The sequence below is a fragment of the Chaetodon trifascialis genome, chromosome 2 (assembly GCF_039877785.1).
Source record: "Chaetodon trifascialis isolate fChaTrf1 chromosome 2, fChaTrf1.hap1, whole genome shotgun sequence".
NCBI classification, from domain to species: domain Eukaryota; kingdom Metazoa; phylum Chordata; class Actinopteri; order Chaetodontiformes; family Chaetodontidae; genus Chaetodon; species Chaetodon trifascialis.
In genome coordinates this window covers 32,781,768-32,808,360 of record NC_092057.1, presented here as the reverse complement: position 1 = coordinate 32,808,360, position 26,593 = coordinate 32,781,768, and positions in this window count along the sequence as shown.

Below are 26,593 nucleotides of genomic sequence, written 5' to 3'. Positions count from 1 at the left end.
AGTTACTGTGAAAACAGCCACGTGTTCATATTGTCTTATTATGTCTTTTTCTGGCTCTGAAAGCGTTAATTTTGACGGTCTGATGCAGCGAATGTCACTATTTAAGATTCAGCTATGGTGATTTACCAAACTATGTTAGAATGACAATTCCACTTTAGAAACATTCATTTATGCATATTATTGAAGGCCAACATAGTTTATTTTGATTTCGTATGCAGTTACTTTGAAAACAGCCACATGTGTTCATATTGTCTCATTATGTGTTTTTCTGGCTCTGAAAGCGTCATATTTGACGGTCTGATGCAGCGACTGTCACTATTTAAGATTCAGCTGTGGTGATTTACCAAACTATGTTAGAATGACAATTCCACTTTAGAAACATTCATTTAAGCGTATTATTGAAGGCCAACATAGTTTATTTTGATTTCGTATGCAGTTACTTTGAAAACAGCCACATGTGTTCATATTGTCTCATTATGTGTTTTTCTGGCTCTGAAAGCGTCATATTTGACGGTCTGATGCAGCGACTGTCACTATTTAAGATTCAGCTGTGGTGATTTACCAAACTATGTTAGAATGACAATTCCACTTTAGAAACATTCATTTAAGCGTATTATTGAAGGCCAACATAGTTTATTTTGATTTCGTATGCAGTTACTTTGAAAACAGCCACATGTGTTCATATTGTCTCATTATGTGTTTCTCTGGCTCTGAAAGCGTCTGATTACAACGAATGTCACTATTTAAGATTCAGCTGTGGTGATTTACCAAACTATGTTAGAATGACAATTCCACTTTAGAAACATTCATTTTTGCATATTATTGAAGGCCAACATAGTTTATTTTGATTTCGTATGCAGTTACTTTGAAAACAGCCACATGTGTTCATATTGTCTCATTATGTGTTTTTCTGGCTCTGAAAGCGTCATATTTGACGGTCTGATGCATCGAATGTCACTATTTAAGATTCAGCTGTGGTGATTTACCAAACTATGTTAGAATGACAATTCCACTTTAGAAACATTCATTTATGCATATTATTGAAGGCCAACATAGTTTATTTTGATTTCGTATGCAGTTACTTTGAAAACAGCCACATGTGTTCATATTGTCTCATTATGTGTTTTTCTGGCTCTTAAAGCGTCAATTTTGACGGTCTGATGCAGCGAATGTCACTATTTAAGATTCAGCTGTGGTGATGTATCAAACTATGTCAGAATGACAATTCCACTTTAGAAACATTCACTTGTGCATAGCGTTGAAGGACAACATAATTTATTTTGATTCCGTATGCATTTACTGTGAAAAAAAGAACATGTGTTCATATTATCTTATTATGTGTTTTTCTCGCTTTGAAGCGTCAATTTTGACGGTCTAATGTAACGAATGTCATTATTTAAGATTCAGCTGTGGTGATGTATCAAACTATGTCAGAATGACAATTCCACTTTAGAAACATTCAGTTGTGCATAGTGTTGAAGGACAACATAATTTATTTTGATTCCGTATGCATTTACTGTGAAAAAAGGAACATGTGTTCATATTACTGTTTATGTGTTTTTCTCGCTTTGAAGCGTCAATTTTGACGGTCTAATGCAGCGAAAGTCACTATTTAAGATTCAGCTGTAGTGATGTATCAAACTATGTCAGAATGACAATTCCACTTTAGAAACATTCAATTTTGCATAGTGTTGAAGGACAACATAGTTTATTTTGATTCCGTATACATTTACTGTGAAAAAAGGAACATGTGTTCATATTATCTTATTGTGTGTTTTTCTCGCTCTGAAGCATCAATTTTGACGGTCTAATGCAGCGAAAGTCACTATTTAAGATTCAGCTGTGGTGATGTATCAAACTATGTTAGAATAACAATTCCACTTCAGAAACATTCATTTATGCATATTATTGAAGGACAACATAGTTTATTTTGATTCTGTATGCAGTTACTGTGAAAACAGCCACGTGTTCATATTGTCTTATTATGTGTTTTTCTGGCTCTGAAAGCGTTAATTTTGACGGTCTAATGCAGCGAATGTCACTATTTAAGATTCAGCTGTGGTGATGTATCAAACTATGTTAGAATAACAATTCCACTTTAGAAACATTCACTTGTGCATAGTGTTGAAGGACAACATAGTTTATTTTGATTCCGTATGCATTTACTGTGAAAAAAGGAACATGTGTTCATATTACTGTTTATGTGCTTTTCACGCTCTGTAGCGTCAATTTTGACGGTCTAATGTAACGAATGTCATTATTTAAGATTCAGCTGTGGTGATGTATCAAACTATGTTAGAATGACAATTCCACTTTAGAAACATTCAGTTGTGCATAGTGTTGAAGGACAACATAATTTATTTTGATTCCGTATGCATTTACTGTGAAAAAAGGAACATGTGTTCATATTACTGTTTATGTGTTTTTCTCGCTCTGAAGCGTCAATTTTGACGGTCTAATGTAACGAATGTCATTATTTAAGATTCAGCTGTGGTGATTTACCAAACTATGTTAGAATGACAATTCCACTTCAGAAACATTCATTTATGCATATTATTGAAGGACAACATAGTTTATTTTGATTCTGTATGCAGTTACTGTGAAAACAGCCACGTGTTCATATTGTCTTATTATGTCTTTCTGGCTCTCAAAGCGTTAATTTTGACGGTCTGATGCAGCGAATGTCACTATTTAAGATTCAGCTATGGTGATTTACCAAACTATGTTAGAATGACAATTCCACTTCAGAAACATTCAATTTTGCATAGTGTTGAAGGACAACATAATTTATTTTGATTCCGTATGCATTTACTGTGAAAAAAGGAACATGTGTTCATATTATCTTATTATGTGTTTTTCTCGCTCTGAAGCGTCAATTTTGACGGACTAATGCAGCGAAAGTCACTATTTAAGATTCAGCTGTGGTGATGTATCAAACTATGTTAGAATGACAATTCCACTTCAGAAACATTCATTTATGCATATTATTGAAGGACAACATAGTTTATTTTGATTCCGTATGCATTTACTGTGAAAAAAGGAACATGTGTTCATATTACTGTTTATGTGCTTTTCACGCTCTGTAGCGTCAATTTTGACGGTCTAATGTAACGAATGTCATTATTTAAGATTCAGCTGTGGTGATGTATCAAACTATGTTAGAATGACAATTCCACTTTAGAAACATTCAGTTGTGCATAGTGTTGAAGGACAACATAATTTATTTTGATTCCGTATGCATTTACTGTGAAAAAAGGAACATGTGTTCATATTACTGTTTATGTGTTTTTCTCGCTCTGAAGCGTCAATTTTGACGGTCTAATGTAACGAATGTCATTATTTAAGATTCAGCTGTGGTGATTTACCAAACTATGTTAGAATGACAATTCCACTTCAGAAACATTCATTTATGCATATTATTGAAGGACAACATAGTTTATTTTGATTCTGTATGCAGTTACTGTGAAAACAGCCACGTGTTCATATTGTCTTATTATGTCTTTCTGGCTCTCAAAGCGTTAATTTTGACGGTCTGATGCAGCGAATGTCACTATTTAAGATTCAGCTATGGTGATTTACCAAACTATGTTAGAATGACAATTCCACTTCAGAAACATTCAATTTTGCATAGTGTTGAAGGACAACATAATTTATTTTGATTCCGTATGCATTTACTGTGAAAAAAGGAACATGTGTTCATATTATCTTATTATGTGTTTTTCTCGCTCTGAAGCGTCAATTTTGACGGACTAATGCAGCGAAAGTCACTATTTAAGATTCAGCTGTGGTGATGTATCAAACTATGTTAGAATGACAATTCCACTTCAGAAACATTCATTTATGCATATTATTGAAGGACAACATAGTTTATTTTGATTCCGTATGCATTTACTGTGAAAAAAGGAACATGTGTTCATATTACTGTTTATGTGCTTTTCACGCTCTGTAGCGTCAATTTTGACGGTCTAATGTAACGAATGTCATTATTTAAGATTCAGCTGTGGTGATGTATCAAACTATGTTAGAATGACAATTCCACTTTAGAAACATTCAGTTGTGCATAGTGTTGAAGGACAACATAATTTATTTTGATTCCGTATGCATTTACTGTGAAAAAAGGAACATGTGTTCATATTACTGTTTATGTGTTTTTCTCACTTTGAAGCGTCAATTTTGACGGTCTAATGCAGCGAAAGTCACTATTTAAGATTCAGCTGTAGTGATGTATCAAACTATGTCAGAATGACAATTCCACTTTAGAAACATTCAATTGTGCATAGTGTTGAAGGACAACATAATTTATTTTGATTCCGTATGCATTTACTGTGAAAAAAGGAACATGTGTTCATATTGCTCTTTATGTGCATTTCTCCCCCTGAAAGCGTCAATTTTGACGGTCTAATGTAACGAATGTCATTATTTAAGATTCAGCTGTGGTGATTTACCAAACTATGTTAGAATGACAATTCCACTTCAGAAACATTCATTTATGCATATTATTGAAGGACAACATAGTTTATTTTGATTCTGTATGCAGTTACTGTGAAAACAGCCACGTGTTCATATTGTCTTATTATGTCTTTTTCTGGCTCTGAAAGCGTTAATTTTGACGGTCTGATGCAGCGAATGTCACTATTTAAGATTCAGCTATGGTGATTTACCAAACTATGTTAGAATGACAATTCCACTTTAGAAACATTCATTTATGCATATTATTGAAGGCCAACATAGTTTATTTTGATTTCGTATGCAGTTACTTTGAAAACAGCCACATGTGTTCATATTGTCTCATTATGTGTTTTTCTGGCTCTGAAAGCGTCATATTTGACGGTCTGATGCAGCGACTGTCACTATTTAAGATTCAGCTGTGGTGATTTACCAAACTATGTTAGAATGACAATTCCACTTTAGAAACATTCATTTAAGCGTATTATTGAAGGCCAACATAGTTTATTTTGATTTCGTATGCAGTTACTTTGAAAACAGCCACATGTGTTCATATTGTCTCATTATGTGTTTTTCTGGCTCTGAAAGCGTCATATTTGACGGTCTGATGCAGCGACTGTCACTATTTAAGATTCAGCTGTGGTGATTTACCAAACTATGTTAGAATGACAATTCCACTTTAGAAACATTCATTTAAGCGTATTATTGAAGGCCAACATAGTTTATTTTGATTTCGTATGCAGTTACTTTGAAAACAGCCACATGTGTTCATATTGTCTCATTATGTGTTTCTCTGGCTCTGAAAGCGTCTGATTACAACGAATGTCACTATTTAAGATTCAGCTGTGGTGATTTACCAAACTATGTTAGAATGACAATTCCACTTTAGAAACATTCATTTTTGCATATTATTGAAGGCCAACATAGTTTATTTTGATTTCGTATGCAGTTACTTTGAAAACAGCCACATGTGTTCATATTGTCTCATTATGTGTTTTTCTGGCTCTGAAAGCGTCATATTTGACGGTCTGATGCATCGAATGTCACTATTTAAGATTCAGCTGTGGTGATGTATCAAACTATGTCAGAATGACAATTCCACTTTAGAAACATTCACTTGTGCATAGCGTTGAAGGACAACATAATTTATTTTGATTCCGTATGCATTTACTGTGAAAAAAAGAACATGTGTTCATATTATCTTATTATGTGTTTTTCTCGCTTTGAAGCGTCAATTTTGACGGTCTAATGTAACGAATGTCATTATTTAAGATTCAGCTGTGGTGATGTATCAAACTATGTCAGAATGACAATTCCACTTTAGAAACATTCAGTTGTGCATAGTGTTGAAGGACAACATAATTTATTTTGATTCCGTATGCATTTACTGTGAAAAAAGGAACATGTGTTCATATTACTGTTTATGTGTTTTTCTCGCTTTGAAGCGTCAATTTTGACGGTCTAATGCAGCGAAAGTCACTATTTAAGATTCAGCTGTAGTGATGTATCAAACTATGTCAGAATGACAATTCCACTTTAGAAACATTCAATTTTGCATAGTGTTGAAGGACAACATAGTTTATTTTGATTCCGTATACATTTACTGTGAAAAAAGGAACATGTGTTCATATTATCTTATTGTGTGTTTTTCTCGCTCTGAAGCATCAATTTTGACGGTCTAATGCAGCGAAAGTCACTATTTAAGATTCAGCTGTGGTGATGTATCAAACTATGTTAGAATAACAATTCCACTTCAGAAACATTCATTTATGCATATTATTGAAGGACAACATAGTTTATTTTGATTCTGTATGCAGTTACTGTGAAAACAGCCACGTGTTCATATTGTCTTATTATGTGTTTTTCTGGCTCTGAAAGCGTTAATTTTGACGGTCTAATGCAGCGAATGTCACTATTTAAGATTCAGCTGTGGTGATGTATCAAACTATGTTAGAATAACAATTCCACTTTAGAAACATTCACTTGTGCATAGTGTTGAAGGACAACATAGTTTATTTTGATTCCGTATGCATTTACTGTGAAAAAAGGAACATGTGTTCATATTACTGTTTATGTGCTTTTCACGCTCTGTAGCGTCAATTTTGACGGTCTAATGTAACGAATGTCATTATTTAAGATTCAGCTGTGGTGATGTATCAAACTATGTTAGAATGACAATTCCACTTTAGAAACATTCAGTTGTGCATAGTGTTGAAGGACAACATAATTTATTTTGATTCCGTATGCATTTACTGTGAAAAAAGGAACATGTGTTCATATTACTGTTTATGTGTTTTTCTCGCTCTGAAGCGTCAATTTTGACGGTCTAATGTAACGAATGTCATTATTTAAGATTCAGCTGTGGTGATTTACCAAACTATGTTAGAATGACAATTCCACTTCAGAAACATTCATTTATGCATATTATTGAAGGACAACATAGTTTATTTTGATTCTGTATGCAGTTACTGTGAAAACAGCCACGTGTTCATATTGTCTTATTATGTCTTTCTGGCTCTCAAAGCGTTAATTTTGACGGTCTGATGCAGCGAATGTCACTATTTAAGATTCAGCTATGGTGATTTACCAAACTATGTTAGAATGACAATTCCACTTCAGAAACATTCAATTTTGCATAGTGTTGAAGGACAACATAATTTATTTTGATTCCGTATGCATTTACTGTGAAAAAAGGAACATGTGTTCATATTATCTTATTATGTGTTTTTCTCGCTCTGAAGCGTCAATTTTGACGGACTAATGCAGCGAAAGTCACTATTTAAGATTCAGCTGTGGTGATGTATCAAACTATGTTAGAATGACAATTCCACTTCAGAAACATTCATTTATGCATATTATTGAAGGACAACATAGTTTATTTTGATTCCGTATGCATTTACTGTGAAAAAAGGAACATGTGTTCATATTACTGTTTATGTGCTTTTCACGCTCTGTAGCGTCAATTTTGACGGTCTAATGTAACGAATGTCATTATTTAAGATTCAGCTGTGGTGATGTATCAAACTATGTTAGAATGACAATTCCACTTTAGAAACATTCAGTTGTGCATAGTGTTGAAGGACAACATAATTTATTTTGATTCCGTATGCATTTACTGTGAAAAAAGGAACATGTGTTCATATTACTGTTTATGTGTTTTTCTCACTTTGAAGCGTCAATTTTGACGGTCTAATGCAGCGAAAGTCACTATTTAAGATTCAGCTGTAGTGATGTATCAAACTATGTCAGAATGACAATTCCACTTTAGAAACATTCAATTGTGCATAGTGTTGAAGGACAACATAATTTATTTTGATTCCGTATGCATTTACTGTGAAAAAAGGAACATGTGTTCATATTGCTCTTTATGTGCATTTCTCCCCCTGAAAGCGTCAATTTTGACGGTCTAATGTAACGAATGTCATTATTTAAGATTCAGCTGTGGTGATTTACCAAACTATGTTAGAATGACAATTCCACTTCAGAAACATTCATTTATGCATATTATTGAAGGACAACATAGTTTATTTTGATTCTGTATGCAGTTACTGTGAAAACAGCCACGTGTTCATATTGTCTTATTATGTCTTTTTCTGGCTCTGAAAGCGTTAATTTTGACGGTCTGATGCAGCGAATGTCACTATTTAAGATTCAGCTATGGTGATTTACCAAACTATGTTAGAATGACAATTCCACTTTAGAAACATTCATTTATGCATATTATTGAAGGCCAACATAGTTTATTTTGATTTCGTATGCAGTTACTTTGAAAACAGCCACATGTGTTCATATTGTCTCATTATGTGTTTTTCTGGCTCTGAAAGCGTCATATTTGACGGTCTGATGCAGCGACTGTCACTATTTAAGATTCAGCTGTGGTGATTTACCAAACTATGTTAGAATGACAATTCCACTTTAGAAACATTCATTTAAGCGTATTATTGAAGGCCAACATAGTTTATTTTGATTTCGTATGCAGTTACTTTGAAAACAGCCACATGTGTTCATATTGTCTCATTATGTGTTTCTCTGGCTCTGAAAGCGTCTGATTACAACGAATGTCACTATTTAAGATTCAGCTGTGGTGATTTACCAAACTATGTTAGAATGACAATTCCACTTTAGAAACATTCATTTTTGCATATTATTGAAGGCCAACATAGTTTATTTTGATTTCGTATGCAGTTACTTTGAAAACAGCCACATGTGTTCATATTGTCTCATTATGTGTTTTTCTGGCTCTGAAAGCGTCATATTTGACGGTCTGATGCAGCGACTGTCACTATTTAAGATTCAGCTGTGGTGATTTACCAAACTATGTTAGAATGACAATTCCACTTTAGAAACATTCATTTAAGCGTATTATTGAAGGCCAACATAGTTTATTTTGATTTCGTATGCAGTTACTTTGAAAACAGCCACATGTGTTCATATTGTCTCATTATGTGTTTCTCTGGCTCTGAAAGCGTCTGATTACAACGAATGTCACTATTTAAGATTCAGCTGTGGTGATTTACCAAACTATGTTAGAATGACAATTCCACTTTAGAAACATTCATTTTTGCATATTATTGAAGGCCAACATAGTTTATTTTGATTTCGTATGCAGTTACTTTGAAAACAGCCACATGTGTTCATATTGTCTCATTATGTGTTTTTCTGGCTCTGAAAGCGTCATATTTGACGGTCTGATGCATCGAATGTCACTATTTAAGATTCAGCTGTGGTGATTTACCAAACTATGTTAGAATGACAATTCCACTTTAGAAACATTCATTTATGCATATTATTGAAGGCCAACATAGTTTATTTTGATTTCGTATGCAGTTACTTTGAAAACAGCCACATGTGTTCATATTGTCTCATTATGTGTTTTTCTGGCTCTTAAAGCGTCAATTTTGACGGTCTGATGCAGCGAATGTCACTATTTAAGATTCAGCTATGGTGATTTACCAAACTATGTTAGAATGACAATTCCACTTTAGAAACATTCATTTATGCATATTATTGAAGGCCAACATAGTTTATTTTGATTTCGTATGCAGTTACTTTGAAAACAGCCACATGTGTTCATATTGTCTCATTATGTGTTTTTCTGGCTCTGAAAGCGTCATATTTGACGGTCTGATGCAGCGACTGTCACTATTTAAGATTCAGCTGTGGTGATTTACCAAACTATGTTAGAATGACAATTCCACTTTAGAAACATTCATTTAAGCGTATTATTGAAGGCCAACATAGTTTATTTTGATTTCGTATGCAGTTACTTTGAAAACAGCCACATGTGTTCATATTGTCTCATTATGTGTTTCTCTGGCTCTGAAAGCGTCTGATTACAACGAATGTCACTATTTAAGATTCAGCTGTGGTGATTTACCAAACTATGTTAGAATGACAATTCCACTTTAGAAACATTCATTTATGCATATTATTGAAGGCCAACATAGTTTATTTTGATTTTGTATGCAGTTACTTTGAAAACAGCCACATGTGTTCATATTGTCTCATTATGTGTTTCTCTGGCTCTGAAAGCGTCTGATTACAACGAATGTCACTATTTAAGATTCAGCTGTGGTGATTTACCAAACTATGTTAGAATGACAATTCCACTTTAGAAACATTCATTTATGCATATTATTGAAGGCCAACATAGTTTATTTTGATTTCGTATGCAGTTACTTTGAAAACAGCCACATGTGTTCATATTGTCTCATTATGTGTTTTTCTGGCTCTGAAAGCGTCATATTTGACGGTCTGATGCATCGAATGTCACTATTTAAGATTCAGCTGTGGTGATTTACCAAACTATGTTAGAATGACAATTCCACTTTAGAAACATTCATTTATGCATATTATTGAAGGCCAACATAGTTTATTTTGATTTCGTATGCAGTTACTTTGAAAACAGCCACATGTGTTCATATTGTCTCATTATGTGTTTTTCTGGCTCTTAAAGCGTCAATTTTGACGGTCTGATGCAGCGAATGTCACTATTTAAGATTCAGCTGTGGTGATGTATCAAACTATGTCAGAATGACAATTCCACTTTAGAAACATTCACTTGTGCATAGCGTTGAAGGACAACATAATTTGTTTTGATTCCGTATGCATTTACTGTGAAAAAAAGAACATGTGTTCATATTATCTTATTATGTGTTTTTCTCGCTTTGAAGCGTCAATTTTGACGGTCTAATGTAACGAATGTCATTATTTAAGATTCAGCTGTGGTGATTTATCAAACTATGTCAGAATGACAATTCCACTTTAGAAACATTCAGTTGTGCATAGTGTTGAAGGACAACATAGTTTTATTTTGATTCCGTATGCATTTACTGTGAAAAAAGGAACATGTGTTCATATTACTATTTATGTGCTTTTCACGCTCTGTAGCGTCAATTTTGACGGTCTAATGTAACGAATGTCATTATTTAAGATTCAGCTGTGGTGATGTATCAAACTATGTCAGAATGACAATTCCACTTTAGAAACATTCAGTTGTGCATAGTGTTGAAGGACAACATAGTTTATTTTGATTCCGTATGCATTTACTGTGAAAAAAGGAACATGTGTTCATATTACTGTTTATGTGTTTTTCTCGCTTTGAAGCGTCAATTTTGACGGTCTAATGCAGCGACTGTCACTATTTAAGATTCAGCTGTAGTGATGTATCAAACTATGTCAGAATGACAATTCCACTTTAGAAACATTCAATTTTGCATAGTGTTGAAGGACAACATAGTTTATTTTGATTCCGTATGCATTTACTGTGAAAAAAGGAACATGTGTTCATATTATCTTATGTGTTTTTCTCGCTCTGAAGCATCAATTTTGACGGTCTAATGCAGCGAAAGTCACTATTTAAGATTCAGCTGTAGTGATGTATCAAACTATGTCAGAATGACAATTCCACTTTAGAAACATTCAATTGTGCATAGTGTTGAAGGACAACATAATTTATTTTGATTCCGTATGCATTTACTGTGAAAAAAGGAACATGTGTTCATATTGCTCTTTATGTGCATTTCTCCCCCTGAAAGCGTCAATTTTGACGGTCTAATGTAACGAATGTCATTATTTAAGATTCAGCTGTGGTGATTTACCAAACTATGTTAGAATGACAATTCCACTTCAGAAACATTCATTTATGCATATTATTGAAGGACAACATAGTTTATTTTGATTCTGTATGCAGTTACTGTGAAAACAGCCACGTGTTCATATTGTCTTATTATGTCTTTTTCTGGCTCTGAAAGCGTTAATTTTGACGGTCTGATGCAGCGAATGTCACTATTTAAGATTCAGCTATGGTGATTTACCAAACTATGTTAGAATGACAATTCCACTTTAGAAACATTCATTTATGCATATTATTGAAGGCCAACATAGTTTATTTTGATTTCGTATGCAGTTACTTTGAAAACAGCCACATGTGTTCATATTGTCTCATTATGTGTTTTTCTGGCTCTGAAAGCGTCATATTTGACGGTCTGATGCAGCGACTGTCACTATTTAAGATTCAGCTGTGGTGATTTACCAAACTATGTTAGAATGACAATTCCACTTTAGAAACATTCATTTAAGCGTATTATTGAAGGCCAACATAGTTTATTTTGATTTCGTATGCAGTTACTTTGAAAACAGCCACATGTGTTCATATTGTCTCATTATGTGTTTCTCTGGCTCTGAAAGCGTCTGATTACAACGAATGTCACTATTTAAGATTCAGCTGTGGTGATTTACCAAACTATGTTAGAATGACAATTCCACTTTAGAAACATTCATTTTTGCATATGATTGAAGGCCAACATAGTTTATTTTGATTTCGTATGCAGTTACTTTGAAAACAGCCACATGTGTTCATATTGTCTCATTATGTGTTTTTCTGGCTCTGAAAGCGACAATTTTGACGGTTTAAGCAGCGAATGTCACTATTTAAGATTCAGCTGTGGTGATTGACCAAACTATGTTAGAATGACAATTCCACTTTAGAAACATTCATTTATGCATATTATTGAAGGCCAACATAGTTTATTTTGATTCCGTATGCAGTTACTGTGAAAACAGCCACATGTGTTCATATTGTCTCATTATGTGTTTTTCTGGCTCTGAAAGCGACAATTTTGACGGTTTAAGCAGCGAATGTCACTATTTAAGATTCAGCTGTGGTGATTGACCAAACTATGTTAGAATGACAAACATAGTTTGGTAAATCACCACAGCTGAAGTACATAAAGAGCAATATGAACACAAGTTACTGTTATCACGGTAAATGCATACGGAATCAAAATAAACTATGTTGGCCTTCAATACTTTGCATAAATGAATGTTTCTAAAGTGGAATTGTCATTCTAACATAGTTTGATAAATCACCACAGCTGAATCTTAAATAGTGACATTCGCTGCATTAGACCGTCAAAATTGACGCTTTGAGAGCGAGAGAAGTACATAAAGAGCAATATGAACACAAGTTACTGTTATCACAGTAAATGCATACGGAATCAAAATAAACTATGTTGGCCTTCAATACTATGCATAAATGAATGTTTCTAAAGTGGAATTGTCATTCTAACATAGTTTGATAAATCACCACAGCTGAATCTTAAATAGTGACATTCGCTGCATTAGACTGTCAAAATTAACGCTTTCAGAGCGAGAGAAGTACATAAAGAGCAATATGAACAATTTTTGTTTTTTTCACAGTAAATACACACGGAATCAAAATAAACTATCTTGGCCTTCAATACTATGCATAAATGAATGTTTCTAAAGTGGAATTGTCATTCTAACATAGTTTGATAAATCACCACAGCTGAATCTTAAATAGTGACATTCGCCGCATTAGACCGTTGAAATTAACGCTTTCAGAGCCAGAAAAACACATAATGAGACAACATGAACACATGTGGCTGTTATCACAGTAAATGCATACGGAATCAAAATAAACTATGTTGGCCTTCAATACTATGCAGAAATGAATGTTTCTAAAGTGGAATTGTCATTCTAACATAGTTTGATAAATCACCACAGCTGAATCTTAAATAGTGACATTCGCCGCATTAGACCGTTGAAATTAACGCTTTCAGAGCCAGAAAAACACATAATGAGACAACATGAACACATGTGGCTGTTATCACAGTAAATGCATACGGAATCAAAATAAACTATGTTGGCCTTCAATACTATGCATAAATGAATGTTTCTAAAGTGGAATTGTCATTCTAACATAGTTTGATAAATCACCACAGCTGAATCTTAAATAGTGACATTCGCTGCATTAGACCGTCAAAATTAACGCTTTGAGAGCGAGAGAAGTACATAAAGAGCAATATGAACAATTTTTGTTTTTTTCACAGAAAATACACACGGAATCAAAATAAACTATCTTGTCCTTCAATACTATGCATAAATGAATGTTTCTAAAGTGGAATTGTCATTCTAACATAGTTTGATAAATCACCACAGCTGAATCTTAAATAGTGACATTCGCTGCATTAGACTGTCAAAATTAACGCTTCAGAGCGAGAGAAGTACATAAAGAGCAATATGAACACAAGTTACTGTTATCACAGTAAATGCATACGGAATCAAAATAAACTATGTTGGCCTTCAATACTATGCATAAATGAATGTTTCTAAAGTGGAATTGTCATTCTAACATAGTTTGATAAATCACCACAGCTGAATCTTAAATAGTGACATTCGCTGCATTAGACTGTCAAAATTAACGCTTCAGAGCGAGAGAAGTACATAAAGAGCAATATGAACACAAGTTACTGTTATCACAGTAAATGCATACGGAATCAAAATAAACTATGTTGGCCTTCAATACTATGCATAAATGAATGTTTCTAAAGTGGAATTGTCATTCTAACATAGTTTGATAAATCACCACAGCTGAATCTTAAATAGTGACATTCGCTGCATTAGACCGTTGAAATTAACGCTTTCAGAGCCAGAAAAACACATAATGAGACAACATGAACACATGTGGCTGTTATCACAGTAAATGCATACAGAATCAAAATAAACTATGTTGGCCTTCAATACTATGCATAAATGAATGTTTCTAAAGTGGAATTGTCATTCTAACATAGATTGATAAATCACCACAGCTGAATCTTAAACAGTGACATTCGCTGCATTAGACTGACAAAATTAACGCTTTCAGAGCGAGAGAAGTACATAAGGAGCAATATGAACATTTTTTGTTTTTTTCACAGTAAATACACACGGAATCAAAATAAACTGTCTTGTCCTTCAATACTATGCATAAATGAATGTTTCTAAAGTGGAATTGTCATTCTGACATAGTTTGATAAATCACCACAGCTGAATCTTAAATAATGACATTCGCTGCATTAGACCGTTAAAATTAACGCTTTCAGAGCCAGAAAAACACATAATGAGACAACATGAACAAATGTGGCTGTTATCACAGTAAATGCATACGGAATCAAAATAAACTATGTTGGCCTTCAATACTATGCATAAATGAATGTTTCTAAAGTGGAATTGTCATTCTAACATACTTTGATAAATCACCACAGCTGAATCTTAAACAGTGACATTCGCTGCATTAGACTGACAAAATTAACGCTTTCAGAGCGAGAGAAGTACATAAAGAGCAATATGAACAATTTTTGTTTTTTTCACAGTAAATACACACGGAATCAAAATAAACTGTCTTGTCCTTCAATACTATGCATAAATGAATGTTTCTAAAGTGGAATTGTCATTCTGACATAGTTTGATAAATCACCACAGCTGAATCTTAAATAATGACATTCGCTGCATTAGACCGTTAAAATTAACGCTTTCAGAGCCAGAAAAACACATAATGAGACAACATGAACAAATGTGGCTGTTATCACAGTAAATGCATACGGAATCAAAATAAACTATGTTGGCCTTCAATACTATGCATAAATGAATGTTTCTAAAGTGGAATTGTCATTCTAACATAGTTTGATAAATCACCACAGCTGAATCTTAAATAGTGACATTCGCTGCATTAGACAGTCAAAATTAACGCTTTCAGAGCGAGAGAAGTACATAAAGAGCAATATGAACACAAGTTACTGTTATCACAGTAAAATACACACGGAATCAAAATAAACTATGTTGGCCTTCAATACTATGCATAAATGAATGTTTCTAAAGTGGAATTGTCATTCTAACATAGTTTGATAAATCACCACAGCTGAATCTTAAATAGTGACATTCGCCGCATTAGACCGTTGAAATTAACGCTTTCAGAGCCAGAAAAACACATAATGATACAACATGAACACATGTGGCTGTTATCACAGTAAATGCATACGGAATCAAAATAAACTATGTTGGCCTTCAATACTTTGCATAAATGAATGTTTCTAAAGTGGAATTGTCATTCTAACATAGTTTGATAAATCACCACAGCTGAATCTTAAATAGTGACATTCGCTGCATTAGACCGTCAAAATTAACGCTTTCAGAGCGAGAGAAGTACATAAAGAGCAATATGAACAATTTTTGTTTTTTTCACAGTAAATACACACGGAATCAAAATAAACTATCTTGTCCTTCAATTCTATGCAGAAATGAATGTTTCTAAAGTGGAATTGTCATTCTAACATAGTTTGATAAATCACCACAGCTGAATCTTAAATAGTGACATTCGCTGCATTAGACCGTCAAAATTAACGCTTTGAGAGCGAGAGAAGTACATAAAGAGCAATATGAACACAAGTTACTGTTATCACAGTAAATACACACGGAATCAAAATAAACTATCTTGGCCTTCAATACTATGCATAAATGAATGTTTCTAAAGTGGAATTGTCATTCTAACATAGTTTGATAAATCACCACAGCTGAATCTTAAATAGTGACATTCGCTGCATTAGACTGTCAAAATTAACGCTTCAGAGCGAGAGAAGTACATAAAGAGCAATATGAACACAAGTTACTGTTATCACAGTAAAATACACACGGAATCAAAATAAACCATGTTGGCCTTCAATACTAAGCATAAATGAATGTTTCTAAAGTGGAATTGTCATTCTAACATAGTTTGATAAATCACCACAGCTGAATCTTAAATAGTGACATTCGCCGCATTAGACCGTTGAAATTAACGCTTTCAGAGCCAGAAAAACACATAATGAGACAACATGAACACATGTGGCTGTTATCACAGTAAATGCATACGGAATCAAAATAAACTATGTTGGCCTTCAATACTTTGCATAAATGAATGTTTCTAAAGTGGAATTGTCATTCTAACATAGTTTGATAAATCACCACAGCTGAATCTTAAATAGTGACATTCGCTGCATTAGACCGTCAAAATTAACGCTTTCAGAGCGAGAGAAGTACATAAAGAGCAATATGAACAATTTTTGTTTTTTTCACAGTAAATACACACGGAATCAAAATAAACTATCTTGTCCTTCAATACTATGCATAAATGAATGTTTCTAAAGTGGAATTGTCATTCTAACATAGTTTGATAAATCACCACAGCTGAATCTTAAATAGTGACATTCGCTGCATTAGACTGTCAAAATTAACGCTTCAGAGCGAGAGAAGTACATTAAGAGCAATATGAACACAAGTTACTGTTATCACAGTAAATACATACGGAATCAAAATAAACTATAATGGCCTTCAATAATATGCATAAATGAATGTTTCTAAAGTGGAATTGTCATTCTAACATAGTTTGATAAATCACCACAGCTGAATCTTAAATAGTGACATTCGCTGCATTAGACCGTTGAAATTAACGCTTTCAGAGCCAGAAAAACACATAATGAGACAACATGAACACATGTGGCTGTTATCACACTAAATGCATACGGAATCAAAATAAACTATGTTGGCCTTCAATACTTTGCATAAATGAATGTTTCTAAAGTGGAATTGTCATTCTAACATAGTTTGATAAATCACCACAGCTGAATCTTAAATAGTGACATTCGCTGCATTAGACCGTCAAAATTAACGCTTTGAGAGCGAGAGAAGTACATAAAGAGCAATATGAACAATTTTTGTTTTTTTCACAGAAAATACACACGGAATCAAAATAAACTATCTTGTCCTTCAATACTATGCAGAAATGAATGTTTCTAAAGTGGAATTGTCATTCTAACATAGTTTGATAAATCACCACAGCTGAATCTTAAATAGTGACATTCGCTGCATTAGACTGTCAAAATTAACGCTTTCAGAGCGAGAGAAGTACATTAAGAGCAATATGAACACAAGTTACTGTTATCACAGTAAATACATACGGAATCAAAATAAACTATGTTGGCCTTCAATAATATGCATAAATGAATGTTTCTAAAGTGGAATTGTCATTCTAACATAGTTTGATAAATCACCACAGCTGAATCTTAAATAGTGACATTCGCTGCATTAGACCGTTGAAATTAACGCTTTCAGAGCCAGAAAAACACATAATGAGACAACATGAACACATGTGGCTGTTATCACACTAAATGCATACGGAATCAAAATAAACTATGTTGGCCTTCAATACTTTGCATAAATGAATGTTTCTAAAGTGGAATTGTCATTCTAACATAGTTTGATAAATCACCACAGCTGAATCTTAAATAGTGACATTCGCTGCATTAGACCGTTGAAATTAACGCTTTCAGAGCGAGAGAAGTACATAAAGAGCAATATGAACAATTTTTGTTTTTTTCACAGTAAATACACACGGAATCAAAATAAACTATGTTGGCCTTCAATACTATGCATAAATGAATGTTTCTAAAGTGGAATTGTCATTCTAACATAGTTTGATAAATCACCACAGCTGAATCTTAAATAGTGACATTCGCCGCATTAGACCGTTGAAATTAACGCTTTCAGAGCCAGAAAAACACATAATGAGACAACATGAACACATGTGGCTGTTATCACAGTAAATGCATACGGAATCAAAATAAACTATGTTGGCCTTCAATACTTTGCATAAATGAATGTTTCTAAAGTGGAATTGTCATTCTAACATAGTTTGATAAATCACCACAGCTGAATCTTAAATAGTGACATTCGCTGCATTAGACCGTCAAAATTAACGCTTTCAGAGCGAGAGAAGTACATAAAGAGCAATATGAACAATTTTTGTTTTTTTCACAGTAAATACACACGGAATCAAAATAAACTATCTTGTCCTTCAATACTATGCATAAATGAATGTTTCTAAAGTGGAATTGTCATTCTAACATAGTTTGATAAATCACCACAGCTGAATCTTAAATAGTGACATTCGCTGCATTAGACCGTCAAAATTAACGCTTTGAGAGCGAGAGAAGTACATAAAGAGCAATATGAACACAAGTTACTGTTATCACAGTAAATGCATACGGAATCAAAATAAACTATGTTGGCCTTCAATACTATGCATAAATGAATGTTTCTAAAGTGGAATTGTCATTCTAACATAGTTTGATAAATCACCACAGCTGAATCTTAAATAGTGACATTCGCTGCATTAGACTGTCAAAATTAACGCTTTCAGAGCGAGAGAAGTACATAAGGAGCAATATGAACAATTTTTGTTTTTTTCACAGTAAATACACACGGAATCAAAATAAACTGTCTTGTCCTTCAATACTATGCATAAATGAATGTTTCTAAAGTGGAATTGTCATTCTGACATAGTTTGATAAATCACCACAGCTGAATCTTAAATAATGACATTCGCTGCATTAGACCGTTAAAATTAACGCTTTCAGAGCCAGAAAAACACATAATGAGACAACATGAACAAATGTGGCTGTTATCACAGTAAATGCATACGGAATCAAAATAAACTATGTTGGCCTTCAATACTATGCATAAATGAATGTTTCTAAAGTGGAATTGTCATTCTAACATAGTTTGATAAATCACCACAGCTGAATCTTAAATAGTGACATTCGCTGCATTAGACTGTCAAAATTAACGCTTTCAGAGCGAGAGAAGTACATAAAGAGCAATATGAACACAAGTTACTGTTATCACAGTAAAATACACACGGAATCAAAATAAACTATGTTGGCCTTCAATACTATGCATAAATGAATGTTTCTAAAGTGGAATTGTCATTCTAACATAGTTTGATAAATCACCACAGCTGAATCTTAAATAGTGACATTCGCCGCATTAGACCGTTGAAATTAACGCTTTCAGAGCCAGAAAAACACATAATGAGACAACATGAACACATGTGGCTGTTATCACAGTAAATGCATACGGAATCAAAATAAACTATGTTGGCCTTCAATACTATGCATAAATGAATGTTTCTAAAGTGGAATTGTCATTCTAACATAGTTTGATAAATCACCACAGCTGAATCTTAAATAGTGACATTCGCTGCATTAGACCGTCAAAATTAACGCTTTCAGAGCGAGAGAAGTACATAAAGAGCAATATGAACAATTTTTGTTTTTTTCACAGTAAATACACACGGAATCAAAATAAACTATCTTGTCCTTCAATACTATGCAGAAATGAATGTTTCTAAAGTGGAATTGTCATTCTAACATAGTTTGATAAATCACCACAGCTGAATCTTAAATAGTGACATTCGCTGCATTAGACCGTCAAAATTAACGCTTTGAGAGCGAGAGAAGTACATAAAGAGCAATATGAACACAAGTTACTGTTATCACAGTAAATACACACGGAATCAAAATAAACTATCTTGGCCTTCAATACTATGCATAAATGAATGTTTCTAAAGTGGAATTGTCATTCTAACATAGTTTGATAAATCACCACAGCTGAATCTTAAATAGTGACATTCGCTGCATTAGACTGTCAAAATTAACGCTTCAGAGCGAGAGAAGTACATAAAGAGCAATATGAACACAAGTTACTGTTATCACAGTAAAATACACACGGAATCAAAATAAACTATGTTGGCCTTCAATACTATGCATAAATGAATGTTTCTAAAGTGGAATTGTCATTCTGAAAGAGTTTGATAAATCACCACAGCTGAATCTTAAATAGTGACATTCGCTGCATTAGACCGTCAAAATTAACGCTTTCAGAGCGAGAGAAGTACATAAAGAGCAATATGAACAATTTTTGTTTTTTTCACAGTAAATACACACGGAATCAAAATAAACTATCTTGTCCTTCAATACTATGCATAAATGAATGTTTCTAAAGTGGAATTGTCATTCTAACATAGTTTGATAAATCACCACAGCTGAATCTTAAATAGTGACATTCGCTGCATTAGACTGTCAAAATTAACGCTTCAGAGCGAGAGAAGTACATTAAGAGCAATATGAACACAAGTTACTGTTATCACAGTAAATACATACGGAATCAAAATAAACTATAATGGCCTTCAATAATATGCATAAATGAATGTTTCTAAAGTGGAATTGTCATTCTAACATAGTTTGATAAATCACCACAGCTGAATCTTAAATAGTGACATTCGCTGCATTAGACCGTTGAAATTAACGCTTTCAGAGCCAGAAAAACACATAATGAGACAACATGAACACATGTGGCTGTTATCACACTAAATGCATACGGAATCAAAATAAACTATGTTGGCCTTCAATACTTTGCATAAATGAATGTTTCTAAAGTGGAATTGTCATTCTAACATAGTTTGATAAATCACCACAGCTGAATCTTAAATAGTGACATTCGCTGCATTAGACCGTCAAAATTAACGCTTTGAGAGCGAGAGAAGTACATAAAGAGCAATATGAACAATTTTTGTTTTTTTCACAGAAAATACACACGGAATCAAAATAAACTATCTTGTCCTTCAATACTATGCAGAAATGAATGTTTCTAAAGTGGAATTGTCATTCTAACATAGTTTGATAAATCACCACAGCTGAATCTTAAATAGTGACATTCGCTGCATTAGACTGTCAAAATTAACGCTTTCAGAGCGAGAGAAGTACATTAAGAGCAATATGAACACAAGTTACTGTTATCACAGTAAATACATACGGAATCAAAATAAACTATGTTGGCCTTCAATAATATGCATAAATGAATGTTTCTAAAGTGGAATTGTCATTCTAACATAGTTTGATAAATCACCACAGCTGAATCTTAAATAGTGACATTCGCTGCATTAGACCGTTGAAATTAACGCTTTCAGAGCCAGAAAAACACATAATGAGACAACATGAACACATGTGGCTGTTATCACACTAAATGCATACGGAATCAAAATAAACTATGTTGGCCTTCAATACTTTGCATAAATGAATGTTTCTAAAGTGGAATTGTCATTCTAACATAGTTTGATAAATCACCACAGCTGAATCTTAAATAGTGACATTCGCTGCATTAGACCGTTGAAATTAACGCTTTCAGAGCGAGAGAAGTACATAAAGAGCAATATGAACAATTTTTGTTTTTTTCACAGTAAATACACACGGAATCAAAATAAACTATGTTGGCCTTCAATACTATGCATAAATGAATGTTTCTAAAGTGGAATTTTGTCATTCTAACATAGTTTGATAAATCACCACAGCTGAATCTTAAATAGTGACATTCGCCGCATTAGACCGTTGAAATTAACGCTTTCAGAGCCAGAAAAACACATAATGAGACAACATGAACACATGTGGCTGTTATCACAGTAAATGCATACGGAATCAAAATAAACTATGTTGGCCTTCAATACTTTGCATAAATGAATGTTTCTAAAGTGGAATTGTCATTCTAACATAGTTTGATAAATCACCACAGCTGAATCTTAAATAGTGACATTCGCTGCATTAGACCGTCAAAATTAACGCTTTCAGAGCGAGAGAAGTACATAAAGAGCAATATGAACAATTTTTGTTTTTTTCACAGTAAATACACACGGAATCAAAATAAACTATCTTGTCCTTCAATACTATGCATAAATGAATGTTTCTAAAGTGGAATTGTCATTCTAACATAGTTTGATAAATCACCACAGCTGAATCTTAAATAGTGACATTCGCTGCATTAGACCGTCAAAATTAACGATTTGAGAGCGAGAGAAGTACATAAAGAGCAATATGAACACAAGTTACTGTTATCACAGTAAATGCATACGGAATCAAAATAAACTATGTTGGCCTTCAATACTATGCATAAATGAATGTTTCTAAAGTGGAATTGTCATTCTAACATAGTTTGATAAATCACCACAGCTGAATCTTAAATAGTGACATTCGCTGCATTAGACCGTCAAAATTAACGCTTTCAGAGCGAGAGAAGTACATAAGGAGCAATATGAACAATTTTTGTTTTTTTCACAGTAAATACACACGGAATCAAAATAAACTGTCTTGTCCTTCAATACTATGCATAAATGAATGTTTCTAAAGTGGAATTGTCATTCTAACATAGTTTGATAAATCACCACAGCTGAATCTTAAATAATGACATTCGCTGCATTAGACGTTAAAATTAACGCTTTCAGAGCCAGAAAAACACATAATGAGACAACATGAACACATGTGGCTGTTATCACAGTAAATGCATACGGAATCAAAATAAACTATGTTGGCCTTCAATACTTTGCATAAATGAATGTTTCTAAAGTGGAATTGTCATTCTAACATAGTTTGGTAAATCACCACAGCTGAATCTTAAATAGTGACATTCGCTGCATTAGACTGTCAAAATTAACGCTTTCAGAGCGAGAGAAGTACATAAAGAGCAATATGAACACAAGTTACTGTTATCACAGTAAATACACACGGAATCAAAATAAACTATGTTTGCCTTCAATACTATGCATAAATGAATGTTTCTAAAGTGGAATTGTCATTCTAACATAGTTTGATAAATCACCACAGCTGAATCTTAAATAGTGACATTCGCCGCATTAGACCGTTGAAATTAACGCTTTCAGAGCCAGAAAAACACATAATGAGACAACATGAACACATGTGGCTGTTATCACAGTAAATGCATACGGAATCAAAATAAACTATGTTGGCCTTCAATACTTTGCATAAATGAATGTTTCTAAAGTGGAATTGTCATTCTAACATAGTTTGATAAATCACCACAGCTGAATCTTAAATAGTGACATTCGCTGCATTAGACCGTCAAAATTAACGCTTTCAGAGCGAGAGAAGTACATAAAGAGCAATATGAACAATTTTTGTTTTTTTCACAGTAAATACACACGGAATCAAAATAAACTATCTTGTCCTTCAATACTATGCATAAATGAATGTTTCTAAAGTGGAATTGTCATTCTAACATAGTTTGATAAATCACCACAGCTGAATCTTAAATAGTGACATTCGCTGCATTAGACCGTCAAAATTAACGCTTTGAGAGCGAGAGAAGTACATAAAGAGCAATATGAACACAAGTTACTGTTATCACAGTAAATGCATACGGAATCAAAATAAACTATGTTGGCCTTCAATACTATGCATAAATGAATGTTTCTAAAGTGGAATTGTCATTCTAACATAGTTTGATAAATCACCACAGCTGAATCTTAAATAGTGACATTCGCTGCATTAGACTGTCAAAATTAACGCTTTCAGAGCGAGAGAAGTACATAAGGAGCAATATGAACAATTTTTGTTTTTTTCACAGTAAATACACACGGAATCAAAATAAACTGTCTTGTCCTTCAATACTATGCATAAATGAATGTTTCTAAAGTGGAATTGTCATTCTGACATAGTTTGATAAATCACCACAGCTGAATCTTAAATAGTGACATTCGCTGCATTAGACCGTTAAAATTAACGCTTTCAGAGCCAGAAAAACACATAATGAGACAACATGAACACATGTGGCTGTTATCACAGTAAATGCATACGGAATCAAAATAAACTATGTTGGCCTTCAATACTTTTCATAAATGAATGTTTCTAAAGTGGAATTGTCATTCTAACATAGTTTGGTAAATCACCACAGCTGAATCTTAAATAGTGACATTCGCTGCATTAGACCGTCAAAATTAACGCTTTCAGAGCGAGAGAAGTACATAAGGAGCAATATGAACAATTTTTGTTTTTTTCACAGTAAATACACACGGAATCAAAATAAACTGTCTTGTCCTTCAATACTATGCATAAATGAATGTTTCTAAAGTGGAATTGTCATTCTAACATAGTTTGATAAATCACCACAGCTGAATCTTAAATAATGACATTCGCTGCATTAGACGTTAAAATTAACGCTTTCAGAGCCAGAAAAACACATAATGAGACAACATGAACACATGTGGCTGTTATCACAGTAAATGCATACGGAATCAAAATAAACTATGTTGGCCTTCAATACTTTGCATAAATGAATGTTTCTAAAGTGGAATTGTCATTCTAACATAGTTTGGTAAATCACCACAGCTGAATCTTAAATAGTGACATTCGCTGCATTAGACTGTCAAAATTAACGCTTTCAGAGCGAGAGAAGTACATAAAGAGCAATATGAACACAAGTTACTGTTATCACAGTAAATACACACGGAATCAAAATAAACTATGTTGGCCTTCAATACTATGCATAAATGAATGTTTCTAAAGTGGAATTGTCATTCTAACATAGTTTGGTAAATCACCACAGCTGAATCTTAAATAGTGACATTCGCTGCATTAGACTGTCAAAATTAACGCTTTCAGAGCGAGAGAAGTACATAAAGAGCAATATGAACACAAGTTACTGTTATCACAGTAAATACACACGGAATCAAAATAAACTATGTTGGCCTTCAATACTATGCATAAATGAATGTTTCTAAAGTGGAATTGTCATTCTAACATAGTTTGATAAATCACCACAGCTGAATCTTAAATAGTGACATTCGCCGCATTAGACCGTTGAAATTAACGCTTTCAGAGCCAGAAAAACACATAATGAGACAACATGAACACATGTGGCTGTTATCACAGTAAATGCATACGGAATCAAAATAAACTATGTTGGCCTTCAATACTTTGCATAAATGAATGTTTCTAAAGTGGAATTGTCATTCTAACATAGTTTGATAAATCACCACAGCTGAATCTTAAATAGTGACATTCGCTGCATTAGACCGTCAAAATTAACGCTTTCAGAGCGAGAGAAGTACATAAAGAGCAATATGAACAATTTTTGTTTTTTTCACAGTAAATACACACGGAATCAAAATAAACTATCTTGTCCTTCAATACTATGCATAAATGAATGTTTCTAAAGTGGAATTGTCATTCTAACATAGTTTGATAAATCACCACAGCTGAATCTTAAATAGTGACATTCGCTGCATTAGACCGTCAAAATTAACGCTTTGAGAGCGAGAGAAGTACATAAAGAGCAATATGAACACAAGTTACTGTTATCACAGTAAATGCATACGGAATCAAAATAAACTATGTTGGCCTTCAATACTATGCATAAATGAATGTTTCTAAAGTGGAATTGTCATTCTAACATAGTTTGATAAATCACCACAGCTGAATCTTAAATAGTGACATTCGCTGCATTAGACCGTCAAAATTAACGCTTTCAGAGCGAGAGAAGTACATAAGGAGCAATATGAACAATTTTTGTTTTTTTCACAGTAAATACACACGGAATCAAAATAAACTGTCTTGTCCTTCAATACTATGCATAAATGAATGTTTCTAAAGTGGAATTGTCATTCTAACATAGTTTGATAAATCACCACAGCTGAATCTTAAATAATGACATTCGCTGCATTAGACGTTAAAATTAACGCTTTCAGAGCCAGAAAAACACATAATGAGACAACATGAACACATGTGGCTGTTATCACAGTAAATGCATACGGAATCAAAATAAACTATGTTGGCCTTCAATACTTTGCATAAATGAATGTTTCTAAAGTGGAATTGTCATTCTAACATAGTTTGGTAAATCACCACAGCTGAATCTTAAATAGTGACATTCGCTGCATTAGACTGTCAAAATTAACGCTTTCAGAGCGAGAGAAGTACATAAAGAGCAATATGAACACAAGTTACTGTTATCACAGTAAATACACACGGAATCAAAATAAACTATGTTTGCCTTCAATACTATGCATAAATGAATGTTTCTAAAGTGGAATTGTCATTCTAACATAGTTTGATAAATCACCACAGCTGAATCTTAAATAGTGACATTCGCCGCATTAGACCGTTGAAATTAACGCTTTCAGAGCCAGAAAAACACATAATGAGACAAC